At 37.9% G+C, this 19,194-nt stretch overlaps 1 protein-coding gene and 1 long non-coding RNA gene across 5 annotated transcripts in view; both read left to right on the forward strand.

Annotated features, from left to right (window-relative positions):
- LOC5577739 (ras-related protein Rap-2a) overlaps positions 1 to 19,194 on the forward strand; it is a 439,757-nt gene that overhangs the window by 121,469 nt on the left and 299,094 nt on the right. The window lies entirely within an intron of this gene.
- Positions 339 to 580, forward strand: LOC110678622. Its single transcript, XR_002501785.1, has 2 exons — positions 339 to 454; positions 513 to 580. It is a non-coding gene; the product is annotated as an uncharacterized LOC110678622 (long non-coding RNA).

Consider the following 19,194-nt stretch of genomic DNA (forward strand, 5'->3'; position numbering starts at 1 on the left):
TTCATAATTTTTATGGGTTTATGTTATTTCTGATGACCGTATATTATTCTTATATAACTTCAATATGTAGATATTTTTTGTCATATTTTTAACCCCTCTACCGGCAGCTTCATTTTTTCCGCAAAATTCAAATTCAAATCGTTATAACTTTTTTTGTTTTTCAATATTTTTGCACCATTTTTTCACAAGTTCTCAAAAAACTCTTCTAGTTTCGAAATCCGTGTCGATATTAATTATTGGTCATCTAGTTTTAAAGATATTCCGATGTTCCTTGGGGGACCGACATTTTCCATACAAAATGTCTCTGGCGGTCATTTTGTTTTTGATCAATTTCATCAGTGATTCTCAAACGAAAAATAACGATCTTTCGCCAAATTTACAGCATGTACCAAAAATTATTACACTTGACAGTTAAAGTTAGCCATAACCCTAGACACAAAACGAACGTATCATTGTAAGTAATTGTCTTAATTGAACACTAAAGCTTTGTGTTAACAATAAAATAATTACAGTTTCCCCTGAAGAAGACGCCATACCAGCGTCGAAACGTCGGGTTAAATAATAAAACTCGTTTTTAACAGAAAAGACTGCGTTGCCGATATTTCATCGATCAATTTATCAATAAAATAAAATGTGGGCTATATAATGCCAGGTAATAAGGAGCGTCGCTGAAAAAATCATACAAATCGGTACAGTATTCTTGGAGCTATCTGACAATTACGATATGACGTTTTTTGAAGTTTTTAAGATCTTTATTTGGCCAGCGTGGTTCCAGAAACCTAAATGGCTATTACTTAAAGACGGCTGCACCAAATTGTTTCATTTTTTCACAATGTCCTCTCATTAATGTATTGTTCCTATGAGTGAATATCCGAAAAAGATTAAAATTCTGTAGCCTGAGAAATTAACGGGGGATTCTAGTTACGGGTCGGTCCCCCAAGGAATTTTGGAACATCTACAAAACCAGATGACCAATGATCAATATCGACACAGATCCTAAAACTAGAAGAGTTTATTGAGAGCTTGTGAAAAAATGGTGCAAAAATATTGAAAAACAAAAAAGTTATAACGATTTGAATTTGAATTTTGCGGTAAAAAATGAAGCTGCCGGTAGAGGGGTTAATCACTAGCTTAAATAATGTACTGAAGCAAAAAACATTGAAGGTTTTCTTCTCCGTTAGAAAAAAGGCGTTTGTCCGTCGTGCACTCTGGATATAAATTTTCCACCTTCGAAAATCACGCTTAATTGTTGAAAATATTAGCTTGTTAGATATCAGAGGATGAAGGAGGTTTAAGACTACGTGTTTATCATTTTCACAATAACGTATTTTGCCAGGGTCATGGTTTTGGTAGCATTTGATATGAATTTATCTTTTATCAATTCTAATCTTCTGGACCAATTTTAGACATGATCCCTGGAAGAATTCTTTTAATACTGCTCATTGCTCCCTAGAAAAATTAAAAAGAAATCGATAAGATATATTGGAAAAAAAATCTGGAGAACCTTGGATTAAAATATCATGAAAAAATAATATATGGAGGAATATCTATAGGAAGCCCTTCATTGATTTCTTGATGTTCCCATCCCCCATGCTTCCTTAATGGGCTCAAACGCAAAGCTGTGTAAGTGACTGGTTTTGAGTTTAGTATACTGGCAAATTCTACTGTTTCCAAGCTTTCCAACGGTATTTTTAGGTGATTTTTTCATCGAACAGGAAAAAATACTAAATTCGTAGAAGATTGGCTTGTTTGATTGGATCCCATACAATTTGTATGGAATGAAAAATTGCTGGAGAAACTTCAAAATCGATTTTCTCAAAACTAGGTTTTTGTCACTTACACCCCTTTGCTTTTAACCCCCTCAATTATCAAAGAGAATAAATGCTGCAATTTCAGAAAATTTTATCCCTCATGGTAAAGCTGTAACGGATTTACCCTGCTGCCCTCTGGCTACATCCATGGGTTTCAATAAATTGGTTGGGTGAAGTTAAGTATTTGGGGTGCTTTGGAACAAATTTAGAATAAAATTATTGATAATTTAGGTAAAAAAACGATGAAATTTTCCATTTTCACTATATGTGTTATACAGTGAAACCTCCATGAGTCGATGTTGAAGGGACCATAGACTCATGGAAATATCGAGTCATGGAACAGCTATCCTTTGGAAAGCTACTTCTAGGGACCAAAAGGGATGAAATTTTGCTTTTAGTATGGTTCCATGAGTCGATATCGAGTCATGGAACATCGACTCATGGAGGTATCACTGTATATTGAGGTTTTGTTAGGTTAAGTTAATTGAGAGATTTTAGTAGATACGAGTAACTGACACTGAAGAAGACTGCAAGTGGTAGTTGAAATACGCGTATCTGCCAAAGATAAGCATGTAGGGCGGAATTAAAAGGTACAAGGTACTCCAACCTACTTTCAAGTTTCTCTATTGAGATTCTGCTCAGAGGATTCGAATACATTAAAAAGAGTTAAATTGAGAAACTTTTTTTTTTCTTCTATTGGCAGGTGATATCAATGTTTAGTATTTGAGATAAGTTCATTGGAATACATATCGGAATACATAGTTATACGAAGAAAGACAGTCAAGGGACTGTTATGCGTAGAAAATTTGTTAACGTTAATTAACGATAAACGCCGCTAACGTTGATTTTGCTGTGGATCAACGCAACGTCGTTGCGTTGATTTTCATGGTTGTTAGCGTCAACGTTAACGAGTTTGCGTTGAATCAACGTCAACGATCAGCGCTAACCAAAGCGTTGATCTTATACCGTTTTGATTCATATTACGGACACTTAAGGCTTCAGTGAAGTTCAACTAATCACTACACATATAAATTGAATCGTTCTGTCAAAACTTTAGCGTAATCAGGCCTTGCAAACACTTAAGCTTCGAATGGTGGGTGAAGACTCGAATTCCACATCTTTGATTCACATTAATCAATAAAAATGTTCGGCCTCTTCATGATTTTTATTCCGGACACAACCACACTTTCGCTTCATATTCCGGACACTTTGATTCGAATTCCGGACAGCTTTTGAAAAACACAATCAGAATAGTCAAATCATTAATTAAACGCACTTAACCGTTAGAAAGACGTCAAAACTCATAGAACATTGTAAATTTTCATGGATTGCTATGTTAAATGTTTATACAAATCATCTTTCAAATTGGGAACTTTTTGACGGCGCATTTTGAAACATTTCGAGTGAAATCTTTCCCATACAAAGTAGAGTGTCCGGAATTTGAAGCTGTTCGGGATTCGAATCAAAACGGTATTTCGTACAGGTTTTTAGAGAATGTTTCGAAGCATCAATAACAACACGTTTTTATGCTGATATACCGTATCCAAGGAAAAATGATTAAAACATCCTAGTTCACTGTGCAGAGCAATTATTTGTTTCCCAACAGTCAGCCTCTTTAAACGTCAGAAACATTGCTTGGAAGAACTCCAGCCCCAAAGAAATGGGCCAAAATCGTTGCCAGGGAGCGGCTTCTTTTGCCTCCATGCAGCACACGGAATCCTTTTTTCTACCCAGCAAACAATCAAATGTTTCTGAGTGACCACCCCCCGATCTCCCATTTTCAAATACAGACAGACAAAAGTTTTCATTTCAATCGAAACTGGCAATGGTCGTGGAATAGATTTTTTTTACTTCCAGGACTGTGGAGCTCTAATTAAAACATCATTTTCTCACTGAAGCCCACTAAGAGGAAGTCAGTTAACATTCCATAAAAAACTGCAATAAGATCGCGCATATTTTTCTTCCAAGGACGTGTCATGTTTCAGAGTCTAAGTTAAATCCGTTGCAAACTGTCCACACATTTTATAATTATCTAGTTCTTATGTTGGTTATAAATTGTTCAGTCGTTATTATTACGTAAACTGAATCATTTTCTTCTTTTAAACATTTACTTATTTTTAAATGCATCACATGAGAAAAGTTATTATTTTTTAGATATCAAAATCTTCGTTAACGTTAAAAATAACGAAGTCGTTGACGTTAAATCAACGCTGTGCGTTAACGTTATCGTTAAATCGATTTTCAAACGAATCAACGCAAGCTTCGTTAACCGTTACTGGTTAACATTAACGAATTAGCGGAACGGCGTTAATCGTTGATTAACGTTAACAACCCAGGTAGAAATGCAACACTGGGATAAATTAACTTGGTATGCTTTTCATAGAGCTTCCCAGTACAGTTTTTTTTCATCCCGGGACCATCGGCTTTACTTCCCTTCCGTAGGAAGTCGTCACTGAATTTTTTTAGTTACTATCGGGATGGGATTCGATCCCAGGTCTTTGGCTTGAGAGGCGTGTGTTCTAACCACTACACCAGGTCCGTCCCCTCCGAGCACAGTTCACATTTTTATGCATTTTCTTAAACTATAGGTTAAAATGAACTATTTGGTAACAAAAGAAGAAAATCGACAAAAAGTAATATGGGACAATTAAGCGTATAACGGCTGTAAAGCTGATTTGAAAAGGCCTTTATCATTAGTCACTTGAACTCAGAACTTGACTACGGAACAAAGTACGCAAATGGCTAAGTAATTTAGAAATGACTCATTAAATTTAAGATCAACTTATCTCGCGAATATGAAATTATTAATCCGCGTTATGAATTTATGCTAAATACTTTTAACTGATTAGCAAATTTTCTACCCATTCCAACTTCCTTCTTCAACGACCAGGAAACAAATTTAAGCAATATTAGCACGATAAAACCCTAGCACAAACTCGTCATTTAACGATCCAAACAGCGCTGGGCACACAAAAAAAGAAAAAAACACATTCGCTTTCCCAAGCGGCAGATATCTTTCACTCGCACAAATTCGCCCACCTAATTTATGTTGATGCCCACCCTCCACGCTCCAACTCCGAATCCGATTACACCGCCCGCTTCCCCATTTCACCACCTTTCCATGTTCGGCTCACATTTTTTTCGCTTCCAAATTTTCACGCAAAGCTCTCGCAAATTAGTTGTTTCTAAACACACGCCACCCGCCGAAAACCGATTTCCGTGGGAGACGGAACTCCCACGCCTGCTCGGGACAACCCCTAAAGAGTGTCGCGCGATTCCTACCTCGGGCAGACGACTCTCCAACATCAAATCGTAATAACGGTGTTTAAAATGTTATTTAATTACCTGCGCAGAGAGTGATCGTGGCGCCCCGGTGTTGTTGGGCGCCAGTGCCACCTCGAAGCTTTCGCTTGGGGGAAGTGGTGGTGAAATGGACAACTAGCTAAATAATGAGAAAAAATAGCTTGAATTTGCATCACAGTTTTAGAAATCAAGTAGTACAATAAAACAGTTAAAAACCATCGTTTCTACATTAGAAAAGAGATGAAATCCTGAAGGTCTACATTTTACCACCACTTCCCCCATAATGATTTTCTCCTCGATTCACCACCGTCGTCGTCATCGTTTTTCATGTTGTCATGGTTGGAACTGCTGAGGTCTCCAATTCATTCATCTGTGCCTCGATCCGATTACTGAATGGGCCTTGCTTTGGCGACTATTTTTGCTGAAACCACACACAGTCGGGGAAAAAACGGGGAAGTAGAATCTATGATTGCACGAAAATTGGGCGCGCTCGGATGAGTGAAAGTAGCTAGAAATTTCTTTCACAGTTTGAAAAGCAGGGTACCGTTACTATCAAAACTACCATGGTCTACAGAAAAAGTTGAAATTGACTCAGAATTGTTAAAAATAATTCATGAAATGCGGAAAATGTCAAAATAATAGCCAAATCCAATTTGTGTTAAACAACACAAATGTCTAACAAAAAAGACAATTTAAAAAAGGCTCAGTGAATTATGAAATTTGAATAGATCAAAAATCGAAAATCAAAGCAAGATTAGATCGGCCATAGAAAGAAATGAAAAGGCCAAGCTGATTTCAAGTAGCACTGGGGTCTTAAAAAGACATATGGTTATTAAATTAGACATAACTTTCAAAAATTAGTGGGTTATTTCTCTTGTATTTACACACCGTTCATGATAATAAATTCATAATGAAATTAAAATAATTGCATTTTTGATTTACACTTAAGTATTGTTATTTTTGTACAACATAGATGGAAGTACCTCGCTTCTCGTACACAGCATCAGCGCGATGATTTTGGCGGTGGGCATTCGCGTGACGACCGGAAAGTTAAGCACAAATTATTTTCATAAAACATGTTTAAAAAAATCCAAACAATTCCCGGTTGTTTTAAATGCATTATGTTTTGCTTAAAACTTATTCCTTATTCATACTTTATACAGTCAACTCTCCCTTACTCCATATTTCGTAGCTCGATGTCGCATTAGGGAACCATAGTAAAAATTGGATTTCAAGGCTACTCCGATGGTCCCTTGGATCGCATTTGCACTGGTTTTGTGTTCTGTAAATCGATACCTCCCTAACTCGATGGTCCCTTTAATATCGAGTTATGGAAAGCTAACTGTAGCTTAGCTTAACTTAGACTGACTACACATATCAATGGTTGCTATTCCGTGATTGACCGAAGTCAGTGAAAATGCACAAAGAATCAACTAGAAGTTCGGCTGGGATTAACCATAATCTTCTTCAGTGTGCATAATCCAGTGGCTCTATTTATACAGGGTCAATAACGGCGCCGGCCACGTCCTTGAAGTCAGGTGGGATTGGGGGAAGGAATGTTAGTGTGTAACCTTTGCTATTTGGAGACCGTGTTTGCCTCTGCATCTCCACAAAGGCTACTGGGAGGGATGTTTGTTAATGGGGAGGATCGTTGGGTCACAGGATTAACTTTGATAAGCGATTAGACCATGATAAATAATTATTTGTGAGATATAAACATGCTTATAAGTGAATATAATATTTTAATTTGATATGAACAATTTCTATGTAGAGGAAAATAATGCCGACACTTGTGGTGACGAACCATTCAAAGTTTGTTGAATAAATAACTAAATGTAACATTCCTACAGCTGTCATGACGAAAGCATGTGTTATTATATTTTACTTACTTGAAAAGAAACAAAACCCTTGATTGGCTGGAACATCTTAGAACACATGAATCAGAGTTTATGTCGACACTCACAGTGACGAACCATTCATAGTTTGTTGAAAAATCATATTTACGTCCCACCGTTGTAACGATTAAATGTGCAGTCATACATATTTTGTAGATTAGAAAAGGCAGCATAAAACAAGCTCACCAATTAATCCGTCATCCTTGACTGAGCAGCAACAATCCACTTTCAGTTTCACTCGTTTGCTCGGCTATATAAAATCGCTTTTCTGCCCAGGAGCAAGCGTCAAGGTCGAAGAATCAAACACTACTCTCGAGTTATGGAAAGTTAACTGTATATTAATAACTTCATTATAATATTTCTTCAAACATATTTCACCCCTTTCAACCTTTTTCCCGACGCTGCGTACGTTTGAAAATTATTCATCATTTAATGCTAATTATGAATCATTGAGTTGATCGTATCTATCGTTTCCCCTCGAAGTGATTTTTAAGGTTCCCTGTTTGCCACAATCCCTTCAATGAGTAAAGCAAAGTCCCTATCCCGATTTGCGGCCTCGAGCATTAATCCTCAACCCAGCAGCGATAACCATCATCGGGGAGAGTGTTGAAATTTCCTAATTTCAATCTCAGTTTCACCATGAATGTCTTCATTTGGTTTTTCCGGTCAGCAGGAAGTTTAGACTGAGCTTTGGTATCCCTCCTCAAATTGTGTTCCAGCACTTTGTTGCCATCTCAGACTGTGGTGGTGTTTTCTTTTCGTTCCAACGAATCCGCAATAAATTTTACTTAATTTGTGCTGGATTCGCTTTCGGTTGCATTCGTGCCCCATCTCTGGAGTGGCCGAAGCAGGGAATGGTGTGTTTTGATTAATTTTGCAATGCTGCTATACCTTTGGGGGGAGTTTGCTGAATGAGTGGCTCTTATATTAAAATATTTTTTTGAAATTCTTCAGTAAAGAAAAAGAGCTCGAAAATGGGGACCGAAAATTTGCTTTGTTCGTCTGGTGAAACCTCGCAGTCTTAGTCAGCTGTGCAACAACTTCAATATGCTGTTGCCGTATGATGGAAGAATTTATTGAAAAAGTCTCTTTTGATTTCGCTTCAATAATTGTTTTGGCATTAGCATGTTTCATCACGAGGGTTGGAAGAGCTGAAATCATGAATAAATTCGACAAGGAGGAGACCTATAATAAGAAAGTTATCTTTCAAGACAAATTGAGATAATCTCAAATATTCATAATAATTTCATTTAAAATCTATCAAATCTCATCAAGAAGAACGAAAAAAGTAAAAACAGAATAAGCGATCAAAAATCTAATTAGAATTAAGATTAGTTTATTAAATCGAGAAATATATTAAGAATCACATTCAAAATTCACTATATTTTCATCAAAAGACCCTGACAAAGTTCTTTACAAAACTGCATCAGAATTCTTGTAAAATATCCTCCATAGGTTTGATCAGAGTTTCAAAAAGAGCTCGTCCAAAAAATAAGCCTCGAGATAACTTCAAGAGTACAAATTTTGAGAATTAGACAGCGATTTGTACTGAAAACAATCGATCGAGTTATCAGCTCCAGCCGCTCCTCAACTGCTAAAAGACATCCTGTGCATGGCCTACCACGAGGTCGGCGGCCTCATCCCGGTTCTCTGTTGAATATTATCCTTGTTTGTCGATCTTCCAGCATACGTGACCAGCCCAACGCAGCCTGCCGTGTTTTATGCGCTTGACAATATCTAACTCTTTATACCTTGATACAACTCGTGATTCTTGCGACGCTACCATTTTCTATTTTCCCGCCAAGTATTGTTCGCAGCACTTTAAGTTCAAACATCCCAAAAGTTCTTCGGTCAGCTTCCTTCAATGTCCATGATTCATGGCCATACAGGACAACTGAAAGGATTAGTGTCTTGTTTAACGCGCTACGGGACTTCAGTTAGATACGGAACCCATAGAAAGCCCGACACGCAGCTGCAATACGTCTTTTCACCTCGCGGGTAACATCGGTATCGCTAGTGTCCCAAAATACACTAATTCTTCCACCATTGGGGGGCTCACCGGAAGATCCGGAACATCCGTAAAAGTGGTCAAATCGATAAAAATGACTTGGAAAGCCGCGGTTTTTTTTAAATCTCACTAGTTTTCAACATACATGGACATGACCAATGAACTATATGAAATCCAAAGCATTGGTCATGTCCATGTATGTTGAAAACTAGTGAGATTTAAAAAAAAACCGCGGCTTTCCAAGTCATTTTTATCGATTTGACCACTTTTACAGATGTTCCGGATCTTCCGAAAGGCATATTTCAGTTTTTCAAGGAAACTTACATGAAAGTGACTCCTTAAATCACTTGAATATCTTTCATGTTGTACGATTGACTGTTCCTACAAAACTTGAGTTGTTAAATGACAGTTTAGTATCATAAAACTGTTCGGGAAAGGAAGTTGATCAATTTTTTACCCGACTTGACCCAGGAGGACACCGGAATAACTCCGGCCAAAGACAAAATTTTGGACCACTTTCTCCAGCATATGAAAATAGAAGAGTTTGGATTTCATATAGTGAAAAAAGCTTGCAAATCGGATAAAAAATAGCTTGACGAGAATTTTTTGAATTTTTTTCTTAACCCGGTCGGATACGGCCCAAGCAACCAATAGTTCGGATAAAACAGCACAATTAGGCTTAATCAGCTGACCATAAGTTTATGAATAGCGTGCTATTCAGCATAATTTTTAAGTAATTAACCGAACTTGAGTTCACAACAAGTTCTTTTCTGTCGTCTAATAGAATTCTATAAAGCTCAATATAAAATTTGAAAAAATACACAAAAATGAAAAAGCAGCTTTTGCATTTTTGTTGCCTATTAATGTTATTTATTATTGCTACTGGATATTCTGTATGGAAACACCCATTTTGTGTTAAATTTTTGAAGAACATCAAGTCTCGAACACGGATCCTCCTCGTTGTAACTGGAATACATACCACTGCTCCATACATGCGTTATGAAAATCCTTATGATTTTACTCAATATGCTGATTACGTCAATTTCTGCTCTTACACATTATAAATAGAACATTACCTAAACTTTGAAATCTCCAAGAAGTGAAGATAGTACTCAATATGAACTTAAAAGTTTCAACTAGTTTATTCCGAACTATTTGTGAACTTGAATCATATGACATTTCTCAGTTTGTTTTGATTCGCGATCGCTTTATCAAATTCATAAACTACGAGCTACAGACTTTGTGAAATAAAAGTAATTAAAAATCAATACAAAAAAAGAATAAGAATGTTATGATGCAAACAGAATAGATGCCAGTGACTGTGGTTATAGTTTAAATGTGGATTACCCATGAAGCTGAAACCTCCCGGGAAGCTGTAGGAACTTTGCTTGTTGCCGATGAAAATGCCGTTGTTTGATGCACTCGTTAGTTTAGCCATGGAATTGATTTCCTTCCCACATCTATTCGAACAGGTGACATTGATTTGCCGAGACAGGTACGTCTGAATAAAATAAAATAGTGCCATGTTGATTGAAATTTGCGGACTGAAAGAAACAGCCAAATATTTAAGGTCTCTTTTTCGTTTCTCGCAAAACTTTTCGTCGAACAATGATTCGCTGCGTTTCAACATAAGATTATCGCAGTGCAGTGCATTAAATCACTCATAAAAAGATGTTTGAAGAGTTTTTTTTTTTCTCCTGCTCTGTTTACTTTCCCAAAATTCGAAAGAAGTTCCAAACCGGTACGGTTATCACTTTATATGAACTCACTGTACGAAGTTCGAAACAAGTTCAACTTTATCCTTACCAAGTTGCTTCAAAGTTTCTATTTGAACATACTGCGTACTTTCAAATCAAACTAAAGTTCATTATAGGAATGCTGGGTGCTTTAATTGAACTTGATACTAAAGTTCAAAACGAGTTCATTATAAACTATTTTATCAGCAAAAAAGTTCCTAAAACCTAATTCCGGACCAAGTTTGAACTTGTGAGTTCACTGATAAAGTCTAATCTTAAATTTTGGTTGCTTGGCGGGTTAAGGAGTGTTATTCTTCGGTAATTGGCGCACTCCAGTCGCCTTTTCTTGAATTTTTCTTCTTGACATTGAGGGCAAATATGACCATCCAACCTTCTAGTTGGCATTTATTCTGCCTCTCATATCCTCGAAATGATACGGTGAAGGAGTTCGTGCAGCTGCAGGAGTTTTTCAGCTACTCTCTCTTTTTGTTGCGATGCTCACGTTTACTTACACTTCAAAAGAACTCATGAGTGTGCCGCCCGAACAAGACAGTCCTCTGGGAGTTGTGATGGTGTTTTACTCTGTTATAGTAGAATTCAGTTTACACTACATTGAAATTTAAATATTTTTTTTTCTTTACAGCGTTGGAAGTTCTACAGCCTGCCCATCGTCATCGATTTGGTTCTGCTACCAGATCCACTTCCGTTATCTCCGTTCAACAATGACTCGGAGTAGTCTTTCCATCTGGCGACCACCATTGTTTTATCCGTCAACAAGTTTCCTTCGCGGTAGTTTCACATGGCGGATGACGGCGATGTTTTTTTTCAGCACACCATTGACAGATTCTGTTCCATAGTTTCTTGCGCTTGAGCAATTACTGCCTCTTCATGCTCCTTTTTCTTTCTGCGATGGATCCGTTTGCCCTTGCTTTCTTGTGCCCCTCTCTGCTCTAACTGGTACCAGACACCAGCATCCGGCTTCTAGCCACGTTCTTCTCGTCCGTCATTCTCTGGCACTCCTCGTCGAACCAACCGGCCCTTGGTTTTTGTTTAGCAGTACCACTTCTCGCGCTACTGTGCTCACCGCTCCATGGACTGACTCCCACAGATCGCTGACGTTGATACTCTCGTTGATTCCGCTAATCCGCTCGTCGAGCTTTTGAAGGTAATCCGCTGCCACACCATTTGCTGACAGGCGCTTGTTTTGATTTCTAGATTTCTCCATATCGGGTTTGTCATTTTGTCGGGAAATAGACGAAGGCTGTATCCTCAATACGCAGATCCGCTCGTTGATCGGCTACCACCTAATGACGCGCTTTATCTGCTTCCCGACCATTGTGGAGCCGACTCCGTGTTCAGCTTTATCGCCACCGCTGTGGTAGATGTTGTATTTGAAAGCGGTGTTAGCGAAGGGTTCAACCGCTCTGAATTCAAGTTCTCCAGATCTTAGCCACCGCATTTCCTGAATAGCATCCACGCAGACACCAAATTTTCGCAATTCATGAGCCAAATGACTGACTCGTCGAGGTTCATTTAAGGTCCTGACGTTTCAGGTACCGAGTTTCCAATCAGACATTATTTCGCTGCCAGGTCGGTTGCCGGAAATAACGTTCGTTCCTTCTTCTTTCTCCATTTTTCGTGGTGGGTAATGGATTCGGTATGCTACCTTACCGGGATCGCGCTACCTACACATCGTTGATGGGGCTTAGGTGTAGCTGATGTGATACAGCATTTCATACTCAACTGCTGAATGCCAGAACAGACGCTGTTTGAGCCGCACCTCCTTGGTGGACAGACGCTTGAGACACACCTCCTCACTCTAGTTGATGTCAGAAGGACAACAGTGCCTAGGCTGCACTACCAGCTACCACTACGCAACCATTAGCTGGCGGTCTTTGTCATTATTTGACCCGAGGAAGCGTGAGGTAGGAACTTGTGAAGACCTGAGCTGTGTTGGTCGCACCTTCCTGATTTTCGACCCACCGTTTTACAGCCAAAGATAGAATGCATGCATTCTTGCTTATTACTGTTTTGGTGTTATTGTGTTTGCGCAGACCAATTATTGGGTTTAAGCCATTCATAAGACCATGATAAAACGAAATGTGTCACTTCCCATCTTACACGAATCAATTAAAAAGTTCAACATTATCTTGGCTTGAATATTTCTAAAGATCTTACTTGGAACTCACTGAGGATCTAACTGAAAATACAAGAGAATAAAAAAAAAGGAAGCCTCTGATGTTATTAGTCATAACCAAAGAAGGAATAATGAGTTCATTTTAAGTTCATTGAATTGTGTCAGTATCTTAAAGTTTTTCTAGTAAGGAATCCTCTCGTAAGGAATCGCACAACTATCGAAGATAATAATTTTGTCTACAATCTTCCTCTAGCAACAATTCTATGCCATAATTATTGCTAGATTCACAAGAGAGTCTCACCTAGAACTTTTAAGGGACCTCGGAAAGAAATCCACTAATATATCACCAGTCTGCCGCGGATCTCACATAGTCTTCACGGCTTCTACCACGGTTCTTGGAAGCAATTCGATACAAATTGCTCTCATTTTTACAATTGCAACATTATTTAAAACTACTTTATTATGTGATTCTTAACAAGCAACTTATAAGAGATAAATTTCGGCTTTTGATGTTTTTCGTAATTTCAGTAAACTTCGATGGGTACATGTACGATTTGTACTGATAATATCGCCATTTTGCAACTTGTTGCGTAAACAACTATTTCAATGTCAACTACAAACTTCGTTAATTTGAATTTTGCACATTAAAACTGATATCTGTTGTAAATTGAGCACATAAATCAGCATACAAGTTGGTAAATTTGTATGCGAGTTATCTGAAATCGAAAAATAATGCATTGCAACAGGAATATTCAGAAATTCTTAATCATGTAAATATTAATTATTTGGTACTTGGTACAAACATTTGGTGCGCTGTCTAATTTAAATTTAACTGGAATATTGGAAATTTTTATTGTAAAATTCAAGCTTTCCTATCTTGACGTTTATTGAGGACAACTTAAAAACTATAACTCCATTCAAGAATTACTCGGTCATTCCTGGAGCATCATTTTGCTGTACAAATCAATCCAACTCTTCAAATGCATCTGCCCAGCTGACATCACCATGTCCATCAAATCGGGTATATTTGTTTGTTGATCCAAAACCTACGCCCTCATTCCTCGCGATGCATCGCTACTTAGTTTATTTTGGCTGTCCGTCCGAATTTAATAGCGCGAAATTGGAACCCCTTTTCAAGCTGTTATTTTAGTGCATCATGCCTCTCTATTCACGATACCGTAACCTTGAGTGAAATTGGTCATAAGGATATCAAGTTAACGAACTTTATGCAGAAAAGTAAGAATGACGAATCTCTTTCGGCGTGAAATTAATTACCCTTTAATACTAGATCGTTCATTTAAAAATTATTAAACATATTGCGAAAAACGCATAAATACATGCAACTTTCCTTGAATTTTTCAATCTTTTAACAGATAATCAAGTATGTTGACGAAATGAAAAATTCTCTACAACTTTTGATGACAAAATCCCGGCTTGGAGATCTAATTGAGGTATCTACTCAAAGTTTCATTATGTGCAAATTCATGTTTCGAATTTCAAAGGCTGCCATTATGCGTGTGAATCCATGTTTCGAACTTAACTTTGGAAATCAGTTAGGTCAAATTACTCTCATTTCCCAAAAGTTACATAATATTTGAACTCCATGTTAATAAGATATGGAACTGAATTCCAAATTGATCTATTTCACCTGATTGTACGGTACTGGATCCATCGAAAGATGATGCGAATCGCTTTTTACGATGATGCTCTCTCTATTTTGGTACCAGTCTTATTGCACTTTATTGGATGGATAAATACATGTTTACTAGTTTTACGACGGGCGCCGCGTCGTAGTACGGAACGATTACGGCATTCTAAACAAGTCCTAAATTTAGCGTTCGCTTTGCGAACAAAGATCAATCCCCAAAAATGCTAACCCAATTTCCTTATTTCTCTGTTTATTTCCAGGTGAGAAACGAATGGGGCTCCATCCCACGACTAAGAGGGGTTTGATAGAATTAAGAGCTTAAGGTCAAATTGCCAAAAATGGATCGTCAACCTGAAGCTATATGGAGGTGTTTACGTGTGCGCTTTCGGAATTTGGTGCTACCGTGTGACACCTGCGGTCAACGGCTTGTTCCATCGCCGTCGATTGGCATTGAATCATCGAATTTGTGCGTCCGGGGACTACGCATTGGCAACACAACACCTGAACGGGGACCGACGAGTGCTATCGTGGTCGAACAAGAGTTTTATTGAGCGGTATCGGGTTATGGCTTCTGGCTTTGGTTGGCAATAAACTGGTAAACTGCTGCTCCACGAAGCAAGGGGGCGACGTCAGCACTCGGGCACTGTCATAAAGCGCTGATGACGGTCATGAACAAGTGCTATAAGTTGCAGTTTAATCGGCGAAGCTAGCCGGTGGCAATCCACCGACTGAGGGTCAACTGGAGGTGCTTTGGCATTTATTTGATGCGTAAGGTGATACACTGAACCAATTTCGATGGGGGAACGAAATTGGAAAGAAGTTTGCCGAATGGGGTCCATGTAATAGCTTTCGTTTTCATTACAATAAAGACTGTAACGGAAATAAGATCGAAACATGTTTAGTGCTCCCAAAAAATGGGTCAATCTTATAAATAATTTGATGTTTCTAGGTAAAGTGTTATATAGTGGTGCTTTTTTTCCTCTTTTTTCTCCTAAATAGCCAAAGTAGTTCGAAACTTTTTGAAACAATCGTAATATGTCTTATTCGATTTGGGCAGACCCTTAAAAGTTAAAAATGGCAAGATTTGTACAAATATGTTCAAAAAATTTCAAGTAAATTATGCATGCTTACATATTTAAAAAAATCTTTTCTGCCATATGGTCATATGAATTAATTTGAATCTTAGTTGATTTGTATTGTATTGCAATTGCAAGGATACATAAAAGAGTTACAATATATTTTTATTTGAAATTTAGCATGACATAATTTGTGTATCATCCCTTAAATACTATAATGTGGCATAAAAGGGACTTACATGTTTAAGGGTCGATTTCTTCACTATTAGAACCAGACAGCGGCTTCTGCTGAAAACTTGATCGATTAATCATTATAAGCGAGTGACCAATCGATCAAGTTTTCTTTTTTTTCGATTGTCTGGTGCTCTAAATTTGTGTTCATGCACATTTGTGCTATGGCTTCGATTAATCTTCCTTTTAAAATTGGATTAATATGGCTGAAAATGCTTAAAATTGCATATAACGGCTTCAAACGGCTTGAATTGACTAAAAATGGCCCTAATGATTTAAAGTAGCTTGAACTAACTTAAAACGGCTGAAAAGGGGTAAAAACGCCTAAAATACTCAAAACGGCTTGAAACGGTCTAGAAACTGACTGAACATGGCTTCAACTAAGATAAGACGTGTCAAGTCAAAGTACAAAAACGAAACCAATTGACTGTCAAAAAAGACCATTTCTCATTGGCAGTTTTGGCAAAGGCCTCCTTTCACATCGTTGAGCTGGATTGCAACAGCCTGGCCGCGCTGCTAGTTCATATATTAGAGTTTGTATCAAAAGTTTGGAAATTTTGTATGAAACCTTTTTGTCTCAAACATATTTATATTCGAAATTAAATTAACTAAATGCGCTTCTACAGCTTAGCTTAGACTGACTACACATATCAATGATTGCTATTCCGTTATTGACCGAAGGCAGTTAAAATGCACAACTAGAAGTTCGGCTAGGATTGGCCATAATCTTCTTCAGTGTGCGTAATTCAGTGCTTCTATTGATAAGGGTCAATAACGACGCCGGCCACGTCCTTGCAGTCAGCTGGGATTGGGGGAAGGAATGTTAGTGTGTAACCTTTGCTATTTGGAGACCGTGTTTGCCTCTGCATCTCCACAAAGGTTACTGGGAGGGATTTTTGTTGATTGGGAGGATCGTTGAGTCACAGGATTAACTTTAATAAGCGATTAGACCATAAAAAACAATTATTGGTGAGATATAACATAATATTTTCAATTGATATGAACAATTTCCAAGTAGAAGAAAATAATGTCGACACTTAAAGTTTTTTGAACAAATATCTAAACGCATCATTCCTACATCGGTAAGGACTAAAGCATGTGTTATCATATTTTACTCATCTTCTTCTTTCTGGCGTTACGTACAACTGGGACAAAGCTTGCTTCTCAGATTAGTGTTCTTATAAGCAATTCCACAGTTTTTAACTTAGAGCTTTCTTTGCCGATTGACCATTTTTGCATGTGTATATCGTGTGGCAGGTACGAAGATACTTTATGCCCTGGGAATCGAAAACAATTCCTTTACGAAAAGTTCCTCGACTAGCGGGATTCGAACCCACAACCCTCAGCATGGTCATGCTGAATAGCTGCGCGTTTACCGCAACGGCTATCTGGGCCCCTATATTTTACTCATATGAAAAGTAAAAAAAAGCTCGATTGGCTGAACCATCACAGAACACTTTTATGCCGACACTTCAGTGGCAAATCATTCAAAGTTTGTTGAATAAAGTAAAACTTTTGCAAATCTACACTCATAGTGACGAATCATCCAAAGTGTTTCCTCAATTACAAAAACAAAGGTAAAAGGAAAGGTTTTTTTCGGAAAAAAAATTGTATAACATAAAAAGTGTATAAATAAGAGTTTATGCCGACACTCATAGTGACGAACCATTCATAGTTCGACAAATCATATTGCCATTTCATCGCTGAACGATAGAAGCAAGTAATAGATAATAGAACTACATAGTACGAGGAGAGGGACAGGCCTGGGATCGAACCCATGGCCTTCTGCTTATGAAGCAGAAGCGGTATTTATTAGACCACCAACCCCGTCCATGAAAATTGCGTTAAGTATGCTGCCCTGAATGGCAAGTCAGTCCCATCTGCATTTTCGTCAAAATTGAGTTGAGTTCAGTTTTCAACATATCTTCCAATGCTCTTTCAGCTGCACTAATGAGCTAATATCATTTGTTCGGAAAAATTAGCAAATAAAACAGCAAGTCAAATTGTCCCATAATGAAAAGTAATCGCATATCAGTCTCACTACAGTTTTCCGCATCGTGTAACACAAAAATGAATCCGGTTTTGATCATCTTTATATTTTTCTCGGAAAGATATCGTAGTGAAGAGCAAATTGTAAAAGTTTCATTAGAATTTAAAAATTTTCCAATCCTGTGGAATTTTTTGAATATTCGTGTAGAAAACGAGTTTAGAAACTTCAAAGCCCATTTTCTCAATGCCTACTTTTTACAGATGGGACTGACTTGCGATTCACGGCAGTATATGTGTCACATAAACGCACAGAATTCATCTGCAATACATGACATTTAATTGAAGTTTTTATGACATATCATTTAAAAATCCATGACATGTCACGCTCTAATTTTGTTTGAACTGTGTACAGGCAACTCGAGTTATCAATGCCGAGTTATTGACATTCAAGGGACAATCAGATAGATAATACAATTAAAAAAAGTGAGGGAGTTATCGAGGTATAGAAAACAAAGTTAGTTAAACTGCTGTTCAAAAGATCTTCAAGGTAGTCATGCAAACCAACTTTTACTAAGGTTTTATAACTCGATCTCAATATATTGAACATTGAGTTATGAAGAGTTGACTGTATCTGCGTATAGTATTGACTTTGACTAGATTTTCGATTCTGTGAGCATATAGAGTCCTCAGTAATCAATCTCTGTACAGTCAATCAGTCAACATAAAATGTGTGTACCCTTTGGTTCAACCGCGCAGTTGTTCCATCGACCGATCGAAATGTGACGACGATAGCAATATGCTTTGCGGCGCACAAAACCCGCACATGTTCCAGCGAGAAAGAGAACGCATTCCGCATCGGAGGTGTAGGATGAGGTGGAAGCGAAAGGCTTGGCGACGGCGGCACCCGAACAAAAGTGCTGATAAAATGTTGAAACTTTTGTGATTGCAATTTTCGGTCCTGTTGTGCGATATAGAGAAAGAGAGACCCCATTCCGATCCGTGGCAGACAGTGTACACTGCAAATTGACTGCGAGCAAACGAGCAAGTGAATAGTGCTGATCGGTTTGAACACTAGCCATTGTTCGATTGCTCAAGCTCTCGAACAGAGAATATACACCCAAATGGATGATGGCCATTCCCATATGACAGCCGGTGGGCAGTCCGATTGGAATTTTATTGACACACTATCATCAAAAATTGATTGATTCAATTATGCCGAAGGAGGAAATTGGCGGGAATGATTACGTTACGTAGAAAAAAATCTGGATCAATTCACTTTTTGGTGGAATTGAAAAGTGTCTACAAAAACTATAAGGGTACATCCCTATGGGGTTGTACGAACTGGTGACGTAGGACCACG

This window comes from Aedes aegypti, chromosome 3, assembly GCF_002204515.2.
Source record: "Aedes aegypti strain LVP_AGWG chromosome 3, AaegL5.0 Primary Assembly, whole genome shotgun sequence".
Classification (NCBI taxonomy): Eukaryota; Metazoa; Arthropoda; class Insecta; order Diptera; family Culicidae; genus Aedes; species Aedes aegypti.